An 18,291-nucleotide genomic window follows, 5' to 3' on the forward strand; every position below is an offset into this window, starting at 1 on the left:
TTTAAAAAAAAAAAACTTTTACGATACGGTTGGTTAATCACTTTTAATAAACTGTAATGCATTCCTTCAATAAACAATGGAAACTGTACCTGGTATTATCTTTTATTTTATAATTGTAAGCATTTTGTTAACGAAACAGGAATCATGTGCATTTGCGGTCAAAAAGATTTAAAACGATTAAAAGTTTCCCCGATGAATCAGAAACCCTGTGAACCTATCCCCCTTTTTCCATTGAAACATTGCGCCACATTCGCGGCTTCGCTATTCACGGAATTTTTCATGAATCGGGAACCGCAGGGAACCTACCCTCCTTTCCCCCCATTGAAACAATGCACGACATTCGTGGTGTCGACATTCGCAGAATTCTTTGCAGGTCACGAACCGCCAGGAACCTATCCCCCCTTTTTCCATTGAAACAATGTCCCACTAATTGCGGATTTTCCATTCATTGCATTTTCCAAGAATGTATCCCCCGCGAATAATGGTGTCCAACAGTATTTGACAATTACTGATTGATTTTCTTCCAAAATGCTTAAAAAGATTGGCCATCCATATGAACGATACCTTTAGCCAGCATGGAGTTATTACAAAAGTGGTTGAAATGTTACAGAAACCAGCTACATCAAAATTTAAACAAAGTAGACCAACTGCATAGTAACTGCACTACATTAAACAGTAATTCACACCACATTCCAATTCTTCTCCTTATTTCCCAATGCAATTTCCATACTAATAGCTTCACTGACTACTTGAGCTGCCCTTGTCAAAAAGGCCAAACTTGGAAATATTGTTGTGGGCCGGGTATCGGCTGCGAGCCCGACCGCTAGATGGAGCAGTAGAGTCGGCTCCCCCGAACACCTAGAATTCAGATCGTTACCCTCGGATAACTCCGAAGGTACGGGTCCCTTACAGGACTGTGAATCGTCAATAAATCAACCACGTGGTGCAGTGTTATTTGCCAAACTTCAAAATACCTAGAGGCCCACGTGGCGAACTAACCAAGAGGCCCACGTGGCGAATATTTACACCCTCGACGTAGCTTGAACGGGACGAGCCGTAAACGTGCTCGACCCGTGCGTAGCCCGAGCGGATGGTTACTGAGGTCCCGTCGGTCCAAATGTACAACTACGGCAACAACGGCCTTTTTAATTCCCCAACGCGCACCGTGCTAAGCCAATGAAGGAAAGGACAAAGATGAGCTGAAACATTCAACAAAAGGAATATTTATTTACAATAGGGGGGAGGGACACATAAAGGGCAGAGTTAAACCAACTATAAGCAATGCGAATAATGTACAGCAAAGCACTTAACCAGTTTCTACTTAAAGACAGGACCCCAGGCACACGCGCACACACACAAATACCCCAAAAGAAAAATGGACCTTCCCACCTTGTGTGGTCTTCGACGTCCTGGATTGGCGGGACTCGAACCCGCAGCTCAATGCCGCTGCAAGCACCGGGTACGGAGGACAGCGTCGGGCTCCTGCACGCTCCTCTTGCACACGACGAGCCCAAAGCCAGCGACGAGACGAGAGCCAGAAGACCAGCAGTGACACGAGACCAGTCCAGCGCCAGCGACGAGAGATCGATCCGAGAGCCAGACCATGCACTCGAGCTGACGGAAAACCAGACGACTCGTTCGAGCAGACAGGGCGCAATTATTTGTCCTCCATTCCTTCATCGTCTTCTCGCGCGCGGTTCGCTCATTCGTACACTTAATTCCCTTTAGACACAGGTAGTGGGCCCTAAGTAGAAACACACACTTATCGAAATAACTAAGCTTTGGGGACGGCTGTCTGTCTGTGTGCACAAGGCTTCCAGATTCGTAACAATATTTGGTTCAAATGTAACCTGTTCAGCATGGATAGTCTTTTTCTTCCAGGCTTAAAGCTGTGTCGTACAAGAAAAATGTGTCTAAAAATTAATACTGAATCGTTATGTGGGAGTTGAGAGATGATCGTTTTTTAAATATAAATCTGTACACAGCCTGTATACCATGAAAAGTAGGTTTAGGCAAGGTGTAACGACACAACCTCACATCTTCAAATGCAACGAAAAGGCGCATATTTATCGATCGGCCTATTTGCTGGATTATTGCAGGAACAGGAACAGGATTGGACATCATTGTTTCTGGTGGCTAAATCCAGTCTTCTTCTTTCTAATGATGCAGATGATAAAGTTGAAGTATCTTTGGATGTCTTCATCTCAATTTTGGCCTCATTTCATATCAAAATTGCTCAAATATTATGCTGTAAAAAAGTGGCACAATTGAACAATTTGCACACTTTATTCCAGAATTTACTTGATATTTGTGGATTAATAAACACTTCTTACTCTGATTAACTTTCCACCAGTTCTTTGGTGGTTTCCGTGAGGTTATTAACCGATGAAATTTCAGAGAAAATATTGTTGGGATTCAAATCATGTATTTTATCCTTCCACCCTCAAAGTGGCTCACCACATACAAAGTCATCACTGTCAGGAGTAAAATCTCTCCCCAAGATTTTCTGAATCAACAACTTCTTCAAATTTTTATCCTATTAAAGAAAACGTGGAACAAAAGCCCCAGATTTTTGCCGTCATGTCGCAACAACCGGATGCAATTACAACCATTGATGAGTCGGCATGGCAGACCATATAACGATCATTCCCTCATCCTCTGTGCTCCATATTTTTAGTGACATCATTATTCCCAAGTTTTAGTTAATTAGAATTCTAAACGCTTATCTAACAAACCTTAACAAGGAGCTGATACTCTTTGGGTGGTATAGGGAATAGATATCTGTAATATGAAAGCTAAATGTTCAACGGTTTTTGAAATATGGCGTACACAAAAGTACATGGCCGGATGATCGCTCGGTCATTCTGTCGACCGGTTGGTCTTGTTCTTCTCTTCAGTTGTATCCTTTTTCAAAGATTAGAAGTCACATTGTTGATGTGAAATATCATTCTCCTCCCGCACTCGTTATTCTCGTTCTTTTTTTTGCAGCAATAATTACAATTCTGAAGCACAGTAATGGACTTTACATGACTGTAAATAACTTTTTAACAGGGCTCTTTTTTTTTTTATAAAAGCAATGTTTGGCTAAATCACAATCACTAACTTACCTATTATTCTGAAAAGCATAACTGACAATTTATTTGTTCAAATACATGAAGCTCTCGATCTTCCGTACCAAATTTTGTCAATGTAGTTTCGATGTTGCCATGTGTTGTTTTTTTTTTTTCCTCCTAAATGCTTCTTTGTTTCATCATCCAATGCTGATATGTTTACATTGTGTACCAGCTTTTGTACTACATTCGAAACGTCAATTTTATTAACGATATTGGAGAACTTGTGAATTTTGATGAAAATGGAGATCCACCTGCCCGTTATGAGCTGCTCAATTGGCAAATGGACTTCACAGGCAATATGCATTTTAAGGTCGTTGGAGCCTTTGATTCTTCACTTGCACGAGAAAATCAACTAAGGGTTAATGAAGCTGACATCAAGTGGTACAGTTGGAATAACCAAGTAAGGCTTTTCTACCAATTCAGATACAATATCACTGTGTGCTGCATCTTCAGTGCACATCAGATAAAACAACAGTGGCAAAGCATGGTGTTCATTCATTACCTCAATTTAAGCTTCACAAATACTAATGGGATAGCTCAGGGAGGATGGTGAAGTTCAAAGTGCCACATTGATCAGTCCCTTTTTGAGTGACTCACGCAATTGGGTGAAATTATAGACTCACAAAGCAGGATTTATATCATATATGATGCAATACATCAGTTCTGATCTAAAAACAAAGTATTCCAGGGTGACAATATCTTTACAGAGGAATCGAGGTTCATGGATTATCAAAACAACAGGGGGGCATAGGATCAACAGACAAAACTGCACAAATGAAAAACAGGAGGACGACAAGAACAATGAAATCGAGGAATTTCCTCCTCCCCATATAAAGGGTGCTTCAAAAAAAAAATGTTAAAACTTATTTGGGACTATCGTTTTTAATGGAAAAAGAATGGATAATACACTGTAACATGATAACAAATGTATGTTAATTGCTTCAAAAAGTGAAAGAGTCTCCACTTGTTCACCATCATTGTCAATACATGCCTGGAATCTTCTCCAGGTGGTCTCCAGAGCCTGGAGGCACATTTCTTGTGGTATTACTGCAATCACATTTTCAATTTTCTGTTGGAGGTCTCGCACATAACGTGGCTTGGTCGCAGAAACGTGTTCCTTTACCATACCCCACAGCCAGAAATCACAAGATGTGAGGTATGGCGAACGTGCTGGCAATTTCACAGGTCCTTCTCTGCCAATCCGTCTCCGCTCAAATTTTCTGTTAACATGAGCGCGAACATTCGAAGCAAAGTGGGGTGGAGCACGATCCAACTGAAAGTATCCGGTAAGCCGCATTTGCAGTGGCAGGTTGTCCTCTGCGTAATTCTCCATCATGTGCAAGAAGTCACCACCGTTGATTGTGGTGTTTTCAAAAAAAATATGGCTCTACCACCCCTGTTCCAGTGACTGCACACCAGACATTCACCTTGGGGCTGTCTCGTTCATGCTGATGCAAAACACGAGGGTTCTCAGTACCCCAGAAGACAGTTGTGTTTGTTCACTTGCCCACTGATGTGAAAGGTTGCCTCGTCGCTGAATGCAACTCGTCTGTGAATGTCAGCTTCCAAATTCTTCATCTCAGAAAATTTTGCAAGCCTCAACACAAGCGGCTATATCTGCTGGACGTAAGGCTTGCACAATCTGCAAATGATGTGGCCGCATTCTCAGGTCCTTGTTCAACATTCTCCACACCGTTGCCTGGGGAAGACCACATTCTACGCTGAACCGTCTGGTTGATTTCCCTGGACGATGCAAGAAAGCTTCTTGTGTAACAGCTATGTTTACAGGGGATCGGCCTGTTCGTGGTCGACTGCTGTTCCCTTTGCAATTCTTGGCGACTGAGCCGGTTTCGACGAAAGTGGTGTAAACGTGATAAGTGGTCAATCTCGAGGGTGGATCGCAGTCGAAATGCTCTGTATTTGTTGCAAACCACCGTGGGTGAATGGAAGACGTCGAACTATGCAGCAACCTTTCTTCTTTGCTCCAAAGTCAATCTCGTTGCTGTTTCAGTCAACTGCAAGGAAAGAAAAAAATTCTCAGAAGTGTTAACATTTTTTTTTGAAACACCCTGTATGCCAACATATGAGGTTTTGGAGAGGATAACAAAAAAAAAACAAAGTTATTCGCAACATGTGTTTGATTTGAAGGATCGGGATAGGCAAAGATGGTGGAGGAGGAGGAGGAGGAGCAAGACCAGAATAGAGCCAGAAAAACACTGCAAGGTCACCAACCGGCTACAATGAGCAAGAAGTAGACCCTGAGTCCCTGAATTTAGTCACAAAGCAATTGTAGGGTAATTTTGATTTTGTTAATTCCAGCGACTCCTTGATTCCTTACACTATGCCAAGTCAGGCTTTTCTAAAAATTCAGATGCAATATCACTATGCGCTGCATGTTCAGTGCATATCGGATTAAACGACAATGACAAGGCACGACGTTGATAAATTACTTCAATTTAAACTTCGCAAATACTTGCAGGATAGCTCAGGGAGGATGGTAAAGTTCAAAGTGCTACATTGATCGGTGCGTTCTTGAATGACCCTGATAATTGGTGACAACAAACAGGATTGACACCGTACGAGGTGTGATAAAAAAAAAAGTTCGGTGAATGTTAATATAAAATCATTTCATGAAACATTAAACACTTACATCATTAATCCCATCCAAAGAACGCCACTCCCGCACATACACACTTGTTCCGCCGTTCCGGCCACTGTCGGAAACAATTCTGGAAGTCCTCTGATAATTTCCTTCAGAAGGCCGGTCGTGTTGGATTTGATGACTTGGATCGTGTCAAATCGTCTTCCCTTTCATCATTTGTTTAAATTTGGAGAACAGCCAGAAGTCGCTTGGTGCCAAGTTGGGTGAATAAGGCGGATGCGAGACAACAGGAATGTTTTTTTGTCGCCAAACATTGTTGGATAGAGAGCAGCGTGTGGCAGGGCGCATTGTCGCGATGGAGGAGCCCCCGTTCTTTCACTTTTCTGGTCTTCTCCATCTGACTGCCTCTCGCAAACATTTCATAACTTCCACATATAAATACGCATGAACAGCAGCACCTTTGGGAAGAAATTTTGTGAGAACCGTTCCCTCCATGTTGAAGAATGCAATCAGCATGACCTTCACTTCCACCGGGAGCTCTGCGCTTTCACGTCCGGGTCATACCCGTAAAGCCACGACTCATCACCCGTTCTCACTTGAGTGGACGATGTTCCATCCGAAACGCATCGATCAAACAAGTTGGATGAAATGAAGACACGATTTTCTTTTTTGGTCATCTGTGAGGAACGAACTTTGCGCTGACGCGTCTCATGTTCAAACCGTCTGTCAGCATGGCCTGAACGGAATCAAATGAAAGACTATTCTCTTCCACGACTTCTCCGATGGTTAAGCGTCGGTTTTCATGGATGACCGTGCTGACTTGAATGATGTTGACATTCCTTCGTCATTTCTTTCCCGAAACCTTTGAAACCACTTGAAAACAGTCTCCTTTGCCACAGTCTCATCTGCGTAGATCTTTCCGAGAATTTCGTGTTTTTTGCAGCCGTCTTGCCAAGTTTAAAACAAAATTTCATGTTTTCACGTTGCTCAAACTTCGACATCACACAAAGCAATGCCACGGAACACCGGCGTGGAGTAAAATGGTGTTTGTTGCAGATTGGCAAGTGAGGGGGTTATCGGAATAAGCCCCAGCCATTGATCTCAATAATCATCATGCATTCATTCGTAGCGGCACCATTCGCCAAACTTTTTGATCACACCTCGTATATGATGCAATATATAATTTATAGTGAGAAACAAAACTATTCCGGGGGGGGCAGTATTTTTATACAGGTGTCGAGGTTCATGGAAGATCAAAACAACAGGGGACAATGGATCAACAGTCAACAAAAAAACAGATGAACTACAGCACAAGGAGAGGAAATTGTATAAGGGTGAGAACAGGGGTCTTACAGGGTGTAGTTAATCTCAAGGTGTAGTGGAAATGGGTGTAGTTAATCTTACAGGGTGTAGTTAATCTCAGGGTGTAGTGGAAATGGGTGTAGTTAATCTTACAGGGTGTAGTTAATCTCAGGGTGTAGTGGAAATGGGTGTAGTTAATCTTACAGGGTGTAGTTAATCTCAAGGTGTAGTGGAAATGGGTGTAGTTAATCTTACAGGGTGTAGTTAATCTCAGGGTGTAGTGGAAATGGGTGTAGTTAATCTTACAGGGTGTAGTTAATCTCAATCGTGGAAATGGGACAGATCTTGAGGTGACGGTGGACAGCAGGCTTGACGTCCTGCTGGGAAAAGCTCATGACAAGGAACATTCAGATAAACCATTCCACAGGCGATTAAAGAGGGGCATGAAAAAAAACAAAATAGAGTGTTTTCTCATTTGGGGAGGATAACAAAGATTTCCCTGCAGAATGTGTGTGGCATGGAGGAGCGGGAATAGGCATTGATGGTCATTTCTTGGAGCAAGACCAAAATAGAGCTAAAAAAAACATCACAAGCACCACCAACCTGGTACAATGAGCAAGAAGTAGACCCTCACTGTCAGAATTTAGTTACAAAGCAATTTCGGGCTCCTTTTGATAGGGAATTCCATGGACTCATTGCTTGGTTTCATTGCAAATTGTTGTGTAAAGTAAACTAAACAAACAGCTGGCTTCGAATAATCACTACTTTTAATGAAATTTGTGCTATGTTGACCTCATTTTATTTCTGTGATATCCTTCGATTGAAAACAACCTCAACATGCATCAATAACCAAGCACTCAACAATATCCCTTGTGTTTTTTTTTCAGGTTCCTATTTCCATTTGCAACAAACCATGTTCACCAGGAACCCGCAAGTTTGCCCGAAAAGGAGAGCCCTTCTGCTGCTTTGATTGCATTCCTTGTGCTCCTGGGAAGTTTTCGAACACCACCGGTAAATAGTTACTCAATGATTTGGCAGATTATAAACGTCATATTTGAAAACATTTTGAAAAAAAATCTTGAGTTGTATGGATGCGTTGTGTTGCTGAAAATAAGAACAGTTAAATTTAGTGAGGCCATGAGCGGCAATACAATATCAACTTTGGAGCTTGAAGAAGACGGGATTCAGAAAGGTGTTTTAGTAAGTTCCGCGAGTGAAATTCTCCGAAGAAAGAGATAAATAATCAAAAGAAGATTAACGGTATTTCATTCTTCAATTTTGCGGAGCCTGTGTATGCTGGTTGTATCATTTCTGTGGTGTGGCTGTGATGCTGATGCAGTGCCCCCTGCAGGTCAAGGTAATGGAATTGGGATTTTTCTCGGGTTCCAGCACACAATGGAATTTTTAAAGTAAAAAAAAAACAAAACAAACAAAAAAACAGCCTATTTACAGCCATTTTTCCCTGCTGAGCAGGGGTTAGCTTTTTGCGGGCTACATGCAATCATGGTTCCCTTCTTGAGGCAATGTTTTATGGCCGGATGCCCTTCCTGATGCCAACTCTGATCGCCTCTTATAACACACATGGATATGGTACACCGATTCTAACCGGGGCGTACACCGGGACCAGTACACTGGAACTCATTGTGTCGACCTCCAAAGGATGACAGGCTGAGTCAACCCCCCTGGTGTTAATTCAGTGGAAACGGGGCTCGAACTCAGGACCCTAGGATCCCAAGCCAGCCACCCTAACCGCTAAGCCAACACCAGGCTTGGATTTTTAAAGTAAAACAGAAAATATTGGCAGGTGGGATCCCCTGCCTTATTGTCAAATTTGACAAATTGCACACTCATTCAAATATGAGAAACAAATACGAGACAGGTCAAAGATTAATATTCTACTGATGAGCTACCCTGCAAGTACCATCAGAAGTCGATGATGGACCTCATAAATGACGGAGAGGGCATGATAAGATTAACAATGAAATTTAGTATCCTTTTGTAAAACTCAAAACACAAGGAAACAATTTTTGGAAACATCTAATACTAAAAGGAGAAGTGTCCATTCAGGCTAGGTGTCATGCTTCATTCTAAATGAATGATCGATTTACTTGGTTGAAAAGCTGATAATCCACACAAAATTCTATATACTGTTGTGATATTTCTTGGAGCAAAAGAAAAATATGTAAAAGTACACAGAAGGAATTTCCAAACAGCAAGAAAAAGAGTAATCAGAGATTGCAGACCCTCACCAGGACTTGTGTTTTGTGTGGCGTTTGTGTACTTAATGAGACATAATTATAACTTCCACTTTATAACTACTGTCAGTAATGACCGGTTCAGCCATTTCAGAGAAGATTTTTGAAGGTTAATACAAAAAAAAAACAATATGGCTGCCGAATCATGTGACCAATGATGTCATCAAAAAATTTTGTGGACCATTTTATCCCGAGATGACCCTCAAAATTTTTCATACTGATCGCGTGTAGCGTTCTACATATGCAATTATGACATCATAACGAAGGCACCTATGATGTCAGAAAAATCGTTCTCATTCTCCATGAGGAATACTTGCTATGTGCCAAGTTTCAATTTTTTACTTGGTGCGGTTTCAGAGATACAGAGATCCAAATTTTTCCAGTTTTCCAATGTGGTTGCCCTACCACGTGACCTATGATGTCATAATCATCATTAGCACATTCTATATGAGTGGTGGCACCAATGTTGAAAATTTCATCTCAATCCGACAAGCGGTTGGAAAGAAAAACACGAAAGTTCTGTGCGGACAAACAAACAAACAAACAAACAAACAGACAAACATTAACAAACAAACAGACCAAAATGCAATACCCTCTCCTTTGGCGAGGGTAACAAGAGCGAGAAATACTTTTCCATACATGACCCTACAGGTCGAAATGGATGTTCAGGAGATAAAAATTTGTTTGTGTTTAACGAACGCTCGAGCTGATTCCAGAACCAAGATGAGGAAGAAGAACAAACTAACGCACCGTGTTTGTCTATTTGGCACAAAAAAGAGGAAAAGCAATTTCCATATTTTTTAATTTTTTTTTTTCATCTTTTGTTTTCATTTACTCATTTTGGAGTCGCATCAAACGGGTTGAAAGAGTCGACATTTCAGCATTTGTTTTTTTTTTTCATTTGTCTGTAAAAAATTTAAAAAAAACAATAAAAATTCCACTTTCACGTGATGGGGTATTTTGTGTACATCAGTGACAATTTTATATATATATATATATATATATATATATATATATATATATATATATATATATATATATTCCACTTTAAATTCAGGCTGTAACACAACAAAATGGGGGAAAAAACAAGGGGTGTGAATACTGCCCATACACTGTAATAATTTGTGGTTATTGATATACCTGGGATCATTCCAATTGCACTAGGCCATGGATTCACACCTCGGTCTAATATAATGCCTGAGACCTGCCAATCTGTGCTACTTCTTGCAATGGCGGCATATGATTTTATTGGGGTGGAGTCAGGGCAGCTGTCCAACTAATAGTTGGGTACAAAGCAGTCGGGTGGAGTCAGGGCAGCTGAACACTGACACATGTGTAATATGTGATACTGTATTTTATTAGTCTAAAATGGGCAGAACTCAAAATTGGCAAATGCCCTGAAACTCAAACTTGTTCTGTAATTCTGTAACTTATCATAATAAAGCCATGTACCAAGTTTCAGATGGATATATTAAAGGGTATGGGGGAAAAGTTGGAAAAACCACAAGTGAGACGGAGAGCAAATGTATAGTCTCCTCCAATGAAACCAGTAGGGGACTAACAACCATCTATCTTTAATTCCAGCAGTGTGTGTGTGTGTGTGTGTGTGTGTGTGTGTGTGTGTGTGTGTGTGTGTGTGTGTGTGTGTGTGTGTGTGTGTGTGTGTGTGTGTGTGTGTCCGCTGTTTCTCGACAACCACTGGTCCGATGTAATTGAAACTTGCTAGGTATATTGCTGGGGACCTGAGTATGTGCTTTTCAAGGTTTGATATTAATCGGACAAGTGCTTCCCAAGTTATGGCTATTTATTTACCAAACCAATGACAGGACATGTTGCTGCGTAGGCATGGCCGTTGGGGAAGAGATCCTCAGCCACGTTCCCCATTACGGGTTACCCACGTACGAACTTCCAGATAATGATGACTTACTGTATTCTAATAATTTCTCGATTTCTTATGCGCATTTCTAGATAAACACAATGCCCCAATCCAGTCGTCGTTTACGAGAGCGAAGGAACGGCCTGTGTGGTTTTTTGAAAGTTTTTTTTTTGGTTTGCCCTTACGGCCATGCACATCTGGGCATGCGAGAGCGAAAGAACGGCCTGTGTGGTTGTTGTTTCTGGCTCGCGGTTTTAAAGTTTTTTTTGTTGTTTTTTTTGCACGTACGTCCACGCAAGTATGGCTACGCACGTACGGGCACGTACTAGTAGTCAGAATGACAGCAACTGCAATACGTACGTATTATAAAGATCCATTTTTTTATGTTTCACTCAATTTTGCATCCTTGTTGAGATTCACAGAAAGACATGCAATATGTTTATAAAGTACAACATGCAGTCTTTTGATTAAACCCATTGGTGAAGTGATGGGTAGGCACACCTCATGTAGAAGACAGAAAGACCACCGACTGTCTGATGGTGAAGTGATAAGCCCATTGACTCAGTTTCAGTGTGGGAGATTCCAATAATCTTGAAGGCCTTGGTTTCCACAGCACTAAAATGAACAAGATGCGAGGTAGGGGAGCCAGCCCAGAGGGGAGAGCAGTACTCCATCAAGCTATGGATGAAAGGCTTCTAGGTGGATATGAGTTCAGGTGTGCTAAAGCCCCTGTCACACCTTGACGATTCAGCCAGCGTAGGGCAACGTATCAAAATGTATCTAAAACGCTGGCGTACGCTGAACTATTTTTTTTCAGTTTTGGGTGTATAAGTGTATTCATAATGAGTTGGACGTATGCATAACGTATTAGTAACAGACACAGAACGTTTTGATAACTTATAGATAACTTATACCAACGAATGCTTAGCGTGTTGGCGGCATTCACAACTTATGCCCAACGATAGTCTAACTTATGCATAGTGCGGCAGCGTATCGCCGACGATCACGTGGCGTAGCCTATTAAAAGGCTGCCGCTCGACGATTCAAATCATAACCGCACTAGACATCGAAGTGTCAACATCACGGTCATGCCGAAGAAAACTTCGAAGAACTCCTCGTTACGGAGTTCCACCATGAGCTGGTCATACATGCCAAACTGCCGTCGCCTCCCGATCCATGGTCTCACCCAGTTCCTTCTCCTCCGTTCACCTCTTCTTCTCTTGGCTCTATTGGCACGCAACTGGTACAGTGTCAAATCGATGAGGTCATGTTGATGTTGGAGGACAGCTAGTAGGTATTCTCGTCTCAGCCTTGCCGGATCCTCCATCTCTCAGATGACATGGACATCTGCTCACCATGGAGTCTGGAACACTGATGGGTTCCTCCTGTGAACCCCATTTTTATATACCAATTCTCCGAAACTCTGCCAATACGCCATTATACGGTAGCTGTAAGTTAGAAACACGTTCAGTAAGTTCTGTGGTCGTCCAGAAGACGTCAAATACGTCTACATACGTCAATATGCATTGGAGATACGTTATACATAGGTTCAAAGCACGTTACTCATATGTTAGAAATAAGTTTCGGGTACGCGAGACATTACCTCGACGTATTTCGACTTATTAGTAACTTACAAGTAATGTGTGTCGGTGTGTGTTCACGATCCATAGACTCCTATAGAGAAGGACTGGAACCTCCCATGCTCGGGGTTTGTAACTTGAGTCTGAAGGATTAACTTGAGTCCGGGGCTAAAATGACTTCTAGAAGGGCGAGAGACACGATCTCGGGATCCATATAGGGGTTTATGAGGACGGCGAGTTCAATAGTGTCATTTTCAACACCACCTGAGGTCAACTTCATGGTGAAAAGGTCATATTTCAAGGTCAAATTGCTGAATTTTGGTATTTTTTGCCCGTTTTTGTGTCTAACTCATAAACGGTGAGAGATGGCTGATTGTAATAAGATGCAAGTGTGTAGAGCTGTCAAACATTGCTATTTATTGTTATATATCAGGTCAGGTATGGGAGCATGTGCCAGAACAGCGCGTCGCTGCGTGCACTTTCCGTCGGTACTCCAGGGGCCTCCGTCTGGCCATCCCCCAGGCAGATGCCAGGCCCATCCCCATCTCATTGAGATGATGGTCAACCTGCTGCAACCACGAAGCACGTGGTCGGCCCACTGGCCTCCTCCACTCACGAGACTCCCTCGCTGAGAGAATCTGGTGAGCAGGATCAGCGCCAGGAAAACGAGCCACATGTCCATACAGCCGCAACTGACGCTCACGGACTATGCAGGTAACAAATCTCATCCGAGTCTCTCTCAGCATCCGCTCGTTGGACACAAAATCCGACCAGCGATAGTCAAGGATTCTCCGAAGAGACCTGGTACCAAAGGAATTAAGTCTCCGTCTCAGATCCTTGGTCAGAGTCCAAGTCTCGCACCCATAGAGCAAGACTGGAAGTACCAAGGACCTGAAGACTCAGACTTTCGTCCTCCCGCACAGGTACCGGCAGCGCCACACCCCATGATTCAGTGAATCCATGACTCCCCAGGCCCGACCCAGATGTCTATTGACCTCTGACTCACAGGCAGCAGAGACATGAATATCACTGCCAAGGTAAGTGAATCTCTCCACGACCTCAACATCCTCACCACAAACAGACACAGACAGGACAGCAGCATCCAAGATGTCACCGAAAGCCTGGATCTTAGTTTTGACCCAAGAAACCCGTAATCCCAGTGGCTCCGACTCCTCATTCAGCATCTCGAGGGCCCCCAAAAGGATATCTAAAGTCTCCGCAAAGATGACTGCATCATCTGCAAAATCAAGGTCCGAGTCTTGACATTCCCAAACGATGCACCGCAGCTTGATCTCTCTGACATCCTCCCGAAAATCCAGTCCATACAAGTGCTGAAAAGTGTGGAGGCAAGTACACATCCCTGACGAACTCCAGTAACAACTGGAAATAAGTCAGAGATGGTACCACCACACTTCACAGCACTCTCAGTACCGGAGTAGAGTTCAGACATCAGATCGATCAGTTGTGGTGGCACCCCACGAAGACCAAGAATCCTCCAGAGGACATCCCGATTCACTGAATCGAACACTTTACAGAGATCAACATAGGCTGCAAGCAGCCCCTGCCGAAACTCTCATCTGCGTTCGGTGAGGACACGAAGAGCAAGGATACGGTCAATCGTTGACCTCTTTGGTGTAAAGCCTGACTGCTCTGGACGCTGGTGCTCAAGCAGATGGTGGCGAACCCGATCAAGAATTATCTGAGCAAAGACCTTGCCCGGCACTGAGAGCAGCGTCACCCCTCGGTAGTTGTTGCAATCTTGGCGATCACCCTTCCCTTTCGAGAGAGGAACAACAAGGCCCCTCTTCCAATCAGTTGGGATGATGCCTGTGTTCCAGGCAGTGCACAAAACTGCATGCAACGACATGAGTGCAGCATTTCCACCAGCCTTGAGAAGTTCGGCATGGATGCTACAGATCCCTGGAGCTTTGCCCCGTTTCAACCGGTTCACCGCAGCCCGTGTTTCCACAAGCGAAGGTGGACCACAGTTGATTCGAGGGTCAGCAACAGGGATTGCAACACCCTTGACGTCCAACTCGACAGTTGGGGGATCAGCCTGGTACAACTGCTCAAAGTAACCGGCCCAGCGGGCCTTCACTTCAGACTCCTCTGTCAAGAGCCTACCACTCTCCGCTCGAACTGCAGTGCTCCAGGGATGGGCTTGGATGAACGCAATACGCGAATTCCCCTGTAAGCGGGACGAGAATCACCTGTCCACAGGTGATGCTCTACCCCCTCACAGATTCCTCGCACATAGGCCTCCTTGTCCACCCTCAGTGCACGTACAGTTTTACGCCTCAGCTCCCTGAACAGCTCAGCTCTGCCATTCAGCCTGGCCCTGCGACTCTGTTCAATGGTATCCAGTGTCCCTTGAGAGACAAAATTCTTCTTTGCCCTGCGGAGAGTTCCAAGACATCCACCGGCAACATCAAGGACTGTGGTCTTGAAAGCACTCCACAACTCTTCAGGACCCCCCAAAGCACCCAGACCTCCCAAGTGTCCACTCATCCTGTTCGCAAACTCCTCAGCAACTCTCTCATCCCTGAGCTTGGCAACATCCAGCCTAGGCTGGGATGGTACCATTCTCCAGGATTTAAGGTGCAGCTTTAGAGTTGCTACAACAAGCCTGTGGTCAGTATTGAGGAACTGAACACTCCGGTAGACCCTGCAGTTCTGGATCATCCTCCAGTGACCGTCAATGAGGACATGGTCAATCTCCTTTGCCGCACCGCCAGCGTTGGAATACCAAGTCCAGCGATGAGCTTGTGGGCGCTGAAACCATGAACCAGCCACCCTAAGTCCATGACTTCTTGCAAAGTCAAGGAACTTAGTGCTATTCTGGTTCATAGTTCCTGACCCATGGGGACCAACACACATCTCATAACCATTCCTATCAGTTCCAGTTGATGCAATGAAATCCCCCAAGACTCGAAGTGTATCTCGTCTGGGGCACTGATCAACCACAGACTCGAGTGTGGCATAGAATGCATCCTTCACGGTGAGATCACTCGCCTCAGTCGGAGCATAAACAGAGACCAGGGAAATGACACCTGAGGAGTGACGAATCCTTAGTCTCATAATACGCTCGTTGACTGGTGTTACCTCAATTATCATTGGGGTCAGCTTATTGGACACAGCTACAGCAACTCCTTGGGTATGGTAACCATCAGGGCGACCAGACCAATAGTAGGTGTAACCACCCACCATGATCTCGCCGCAATCCGGTCTCCGAACCTCAGAGAGAGCTGCAATCCCGATGTCCAAACGCTTGAGCTCAGATGATAACAGAGACAGGTGATCATCCTCTCTTAGGGATAGGACATTCCAGGCACCCACCCGAAGGGACCGCCTCAGGTTAACCCAAGGAGACCGCCGTCTGGTGGACGACACCTCAGCACCACTCCGACACACTCTCCCGCAATCTGACTCAGGGAGGTTACCCTGTGGTTTCCCTCCTATCATGAAAGATTGGGGGTCCCGAAGGCTTTGCCCCAATCCCGTCATCCGGTGAGCTGCCCTGCGAAGGGAAGCTGCACAGGAGGTACTCCCACGGAGTGGGTTTTCAGATTTTTTTGCGTTTTGCGGAATGAAGGGTTTTACGGTGGCCGGAGTGCAAATCCTGTCACCAACCTCCTAATAACAAGTGACCCAACTGCAGGAGGACGTCCACAGACACAGTTGGGCACGAGATATGGATGGCCGTTGGCTCACAAGGAGCTCCTCCGCCCTTTGACAGGTTTTGTTTTTAATCCTGCTGGGTGTCCATATCCAAACACCCTCCTCACCAGAAAACCTGGTGGGGGAGACGGTTTAGTCGCCGACAACCCGACCATGGAACAGGTTAGTACAGGTTTACATGGTCACAGACCTAACCTGACATGACTGGATATATCTAACCTGACCTGTCATATATCGTATTACATAAACATTATATGCATGTCACAACACTATGCCTATTACAACTATGTCTATGTTTATCACTAGTTGGAGAGCTTTTCTTGCCTCCTGAGGCATCCCAAAGCTTTTTATCTGTCACTTTCATTGAGGACATGCGCTTTCAATAGAATGTTAGCTAAAGTAGAACATGCAGCATTACTACGAGCTAAAGATGCATCTACAGAGGATAACAGCTCAGCAAAATGAAATCGGCAACGCATTTTAGTCTTGTCATACAAATTATTGGCATTATGTACAAAAAAAGACGGTTGACATAGTCGGCACACTCAATCCACCTCTATTAAAATTATATAGAAACACAGATGACACCTCGTTACCATCTTCATCATCAATGATCTCCATACTAGTGCTATCGCCATATTTATGAACAAGGTGTCCGGCCAAATAAACTACTTTATGCTTAAGGGTATCGTCAGACCCCAAGAGATCCTGAGTGTCTTGAGGAGTAATCTCGTCAACGAGTTCACTTCGCTCATTTGGATTTATGGAAGTTGTACAGTTCTTGTCGCAATCAATCACACGAGAACTAGATTCGGGCATAATGTCATGCTGAATGAGTGTTGGCAAATTTACAATTTTAGCTGCAGCCATAATGTCAACTACGTCAATGTAGAAGTTTCCACCGCTTCTTTGCCTGGCTTGGCCGAAAAACTTTTACAAGGCTTCATCTGCAAATATAGCAGGAAGAACGTAGTCAAAGTCTTTCTCTGCCAGAAGCAATTTGGCAGCATCCATATTATTACGTGTGGACACAGTGAAGGCTTCAGCAGTTTGCTGAGTTAGCTTCAGCTTACGACCACCACCTCCTTGCCATGCGCAGGTAGATATAATTTGGCAGACCTGCTCCAGCCTCGTGAAACTTGTACAGTCTGCTGTCCAAGGCTGTCTGGATTCGTCGCGCAGATGGATAGCTGAGAAACGGTCTTTCACGTTCATCATCTTGAACCACTCACTCATTATCTGGGTGAGGATGATTGTGCATTCGCTGATGCCCAGTGAATCCTTGAAGGTCTTTAAAGCAGCGACAGTCTTGTCATTGAACACTTGGCATACCAATGCTACGCTCTGGCGTTAAAGGGGCTTGGGGAAAACAGCGGGGTGAGTCAGCTTGGTTAAGCGAATAGGAGTAGCCCGGTAGATCTCATAAACCTTCTGAATATCACTCCAGTAAGCTTTGTACTCATTACCATCTACGACAAATGAGAGTGTCTTGCCATCAACAGTAATCCAGTTGTTGCGAACATTTTTGAAGATGTGCACGTAGTCGTACACTAAGAACATAGATTGCTCTTGAATTGACAGCACTTGGCAACTTCCTGGTCCTCCAAGTTTTGAATAAACACTGCGGTTGGTATTGCAATTGTCACATATCAAAGAAATCACAGTACCACCAGCACCAACTACAGCTGATGCAGCTTCGATAAGGAGTTCCTTCAGCTGATCGGCAGTTAGTTTTTTGCAGGGTAAAATGCGTAGAATATAGCGTGGACCACCGGAATGGCAGGCAATTTCAACAACCATAGCATGTGAAGCAAGCATTTCGTGTTCACCACCCGCTGCTGCATTTTGAGCATATCCTACAACATGCCCTCCAGAAAATCGCAAT

The 18,291-nt window shown here is 44.0% G+C and overlaps 1 long non-coding RNA gene across 1 annotated transcript; it reads right to left on the minus strand.

The window, feature by feature from the left end:
- Positions 1-3,201: 3,201 nt before the first annotated feature.
- LOC147025041 (uncharacterized) lies at positions 3,202-10,164 on the minus strand. The gene is made up of 2 exons (XR_015059326.1): positions 7,324-10,164; positions 3,202-5,128 (listed from the first exon to the last, which is right to left on the minus strand). It is a non-coding gene; the product is annotated as an uncharacterized LOC147025041 (long non-coding RNA).
- Positions 10,165-18,291: the final 8,127 nt, after the last annotated feature.

Source organism: Eptatretus burgeri, chromosome 6 (assembly GCF_056783735.1).
Source record: "Eptatretus burgeri isolate ZD-2024b chromosome 6, Ebu_testis_v1, whole genome shotgun sequence".
NCBI classification, from domain to species: domain Eukaryota; kingdom Metazoa; phylum Chordata; class Myxini; order Myxiniformes; family Myxinidae; genus Eptatretus; species Eptatretus burgeri.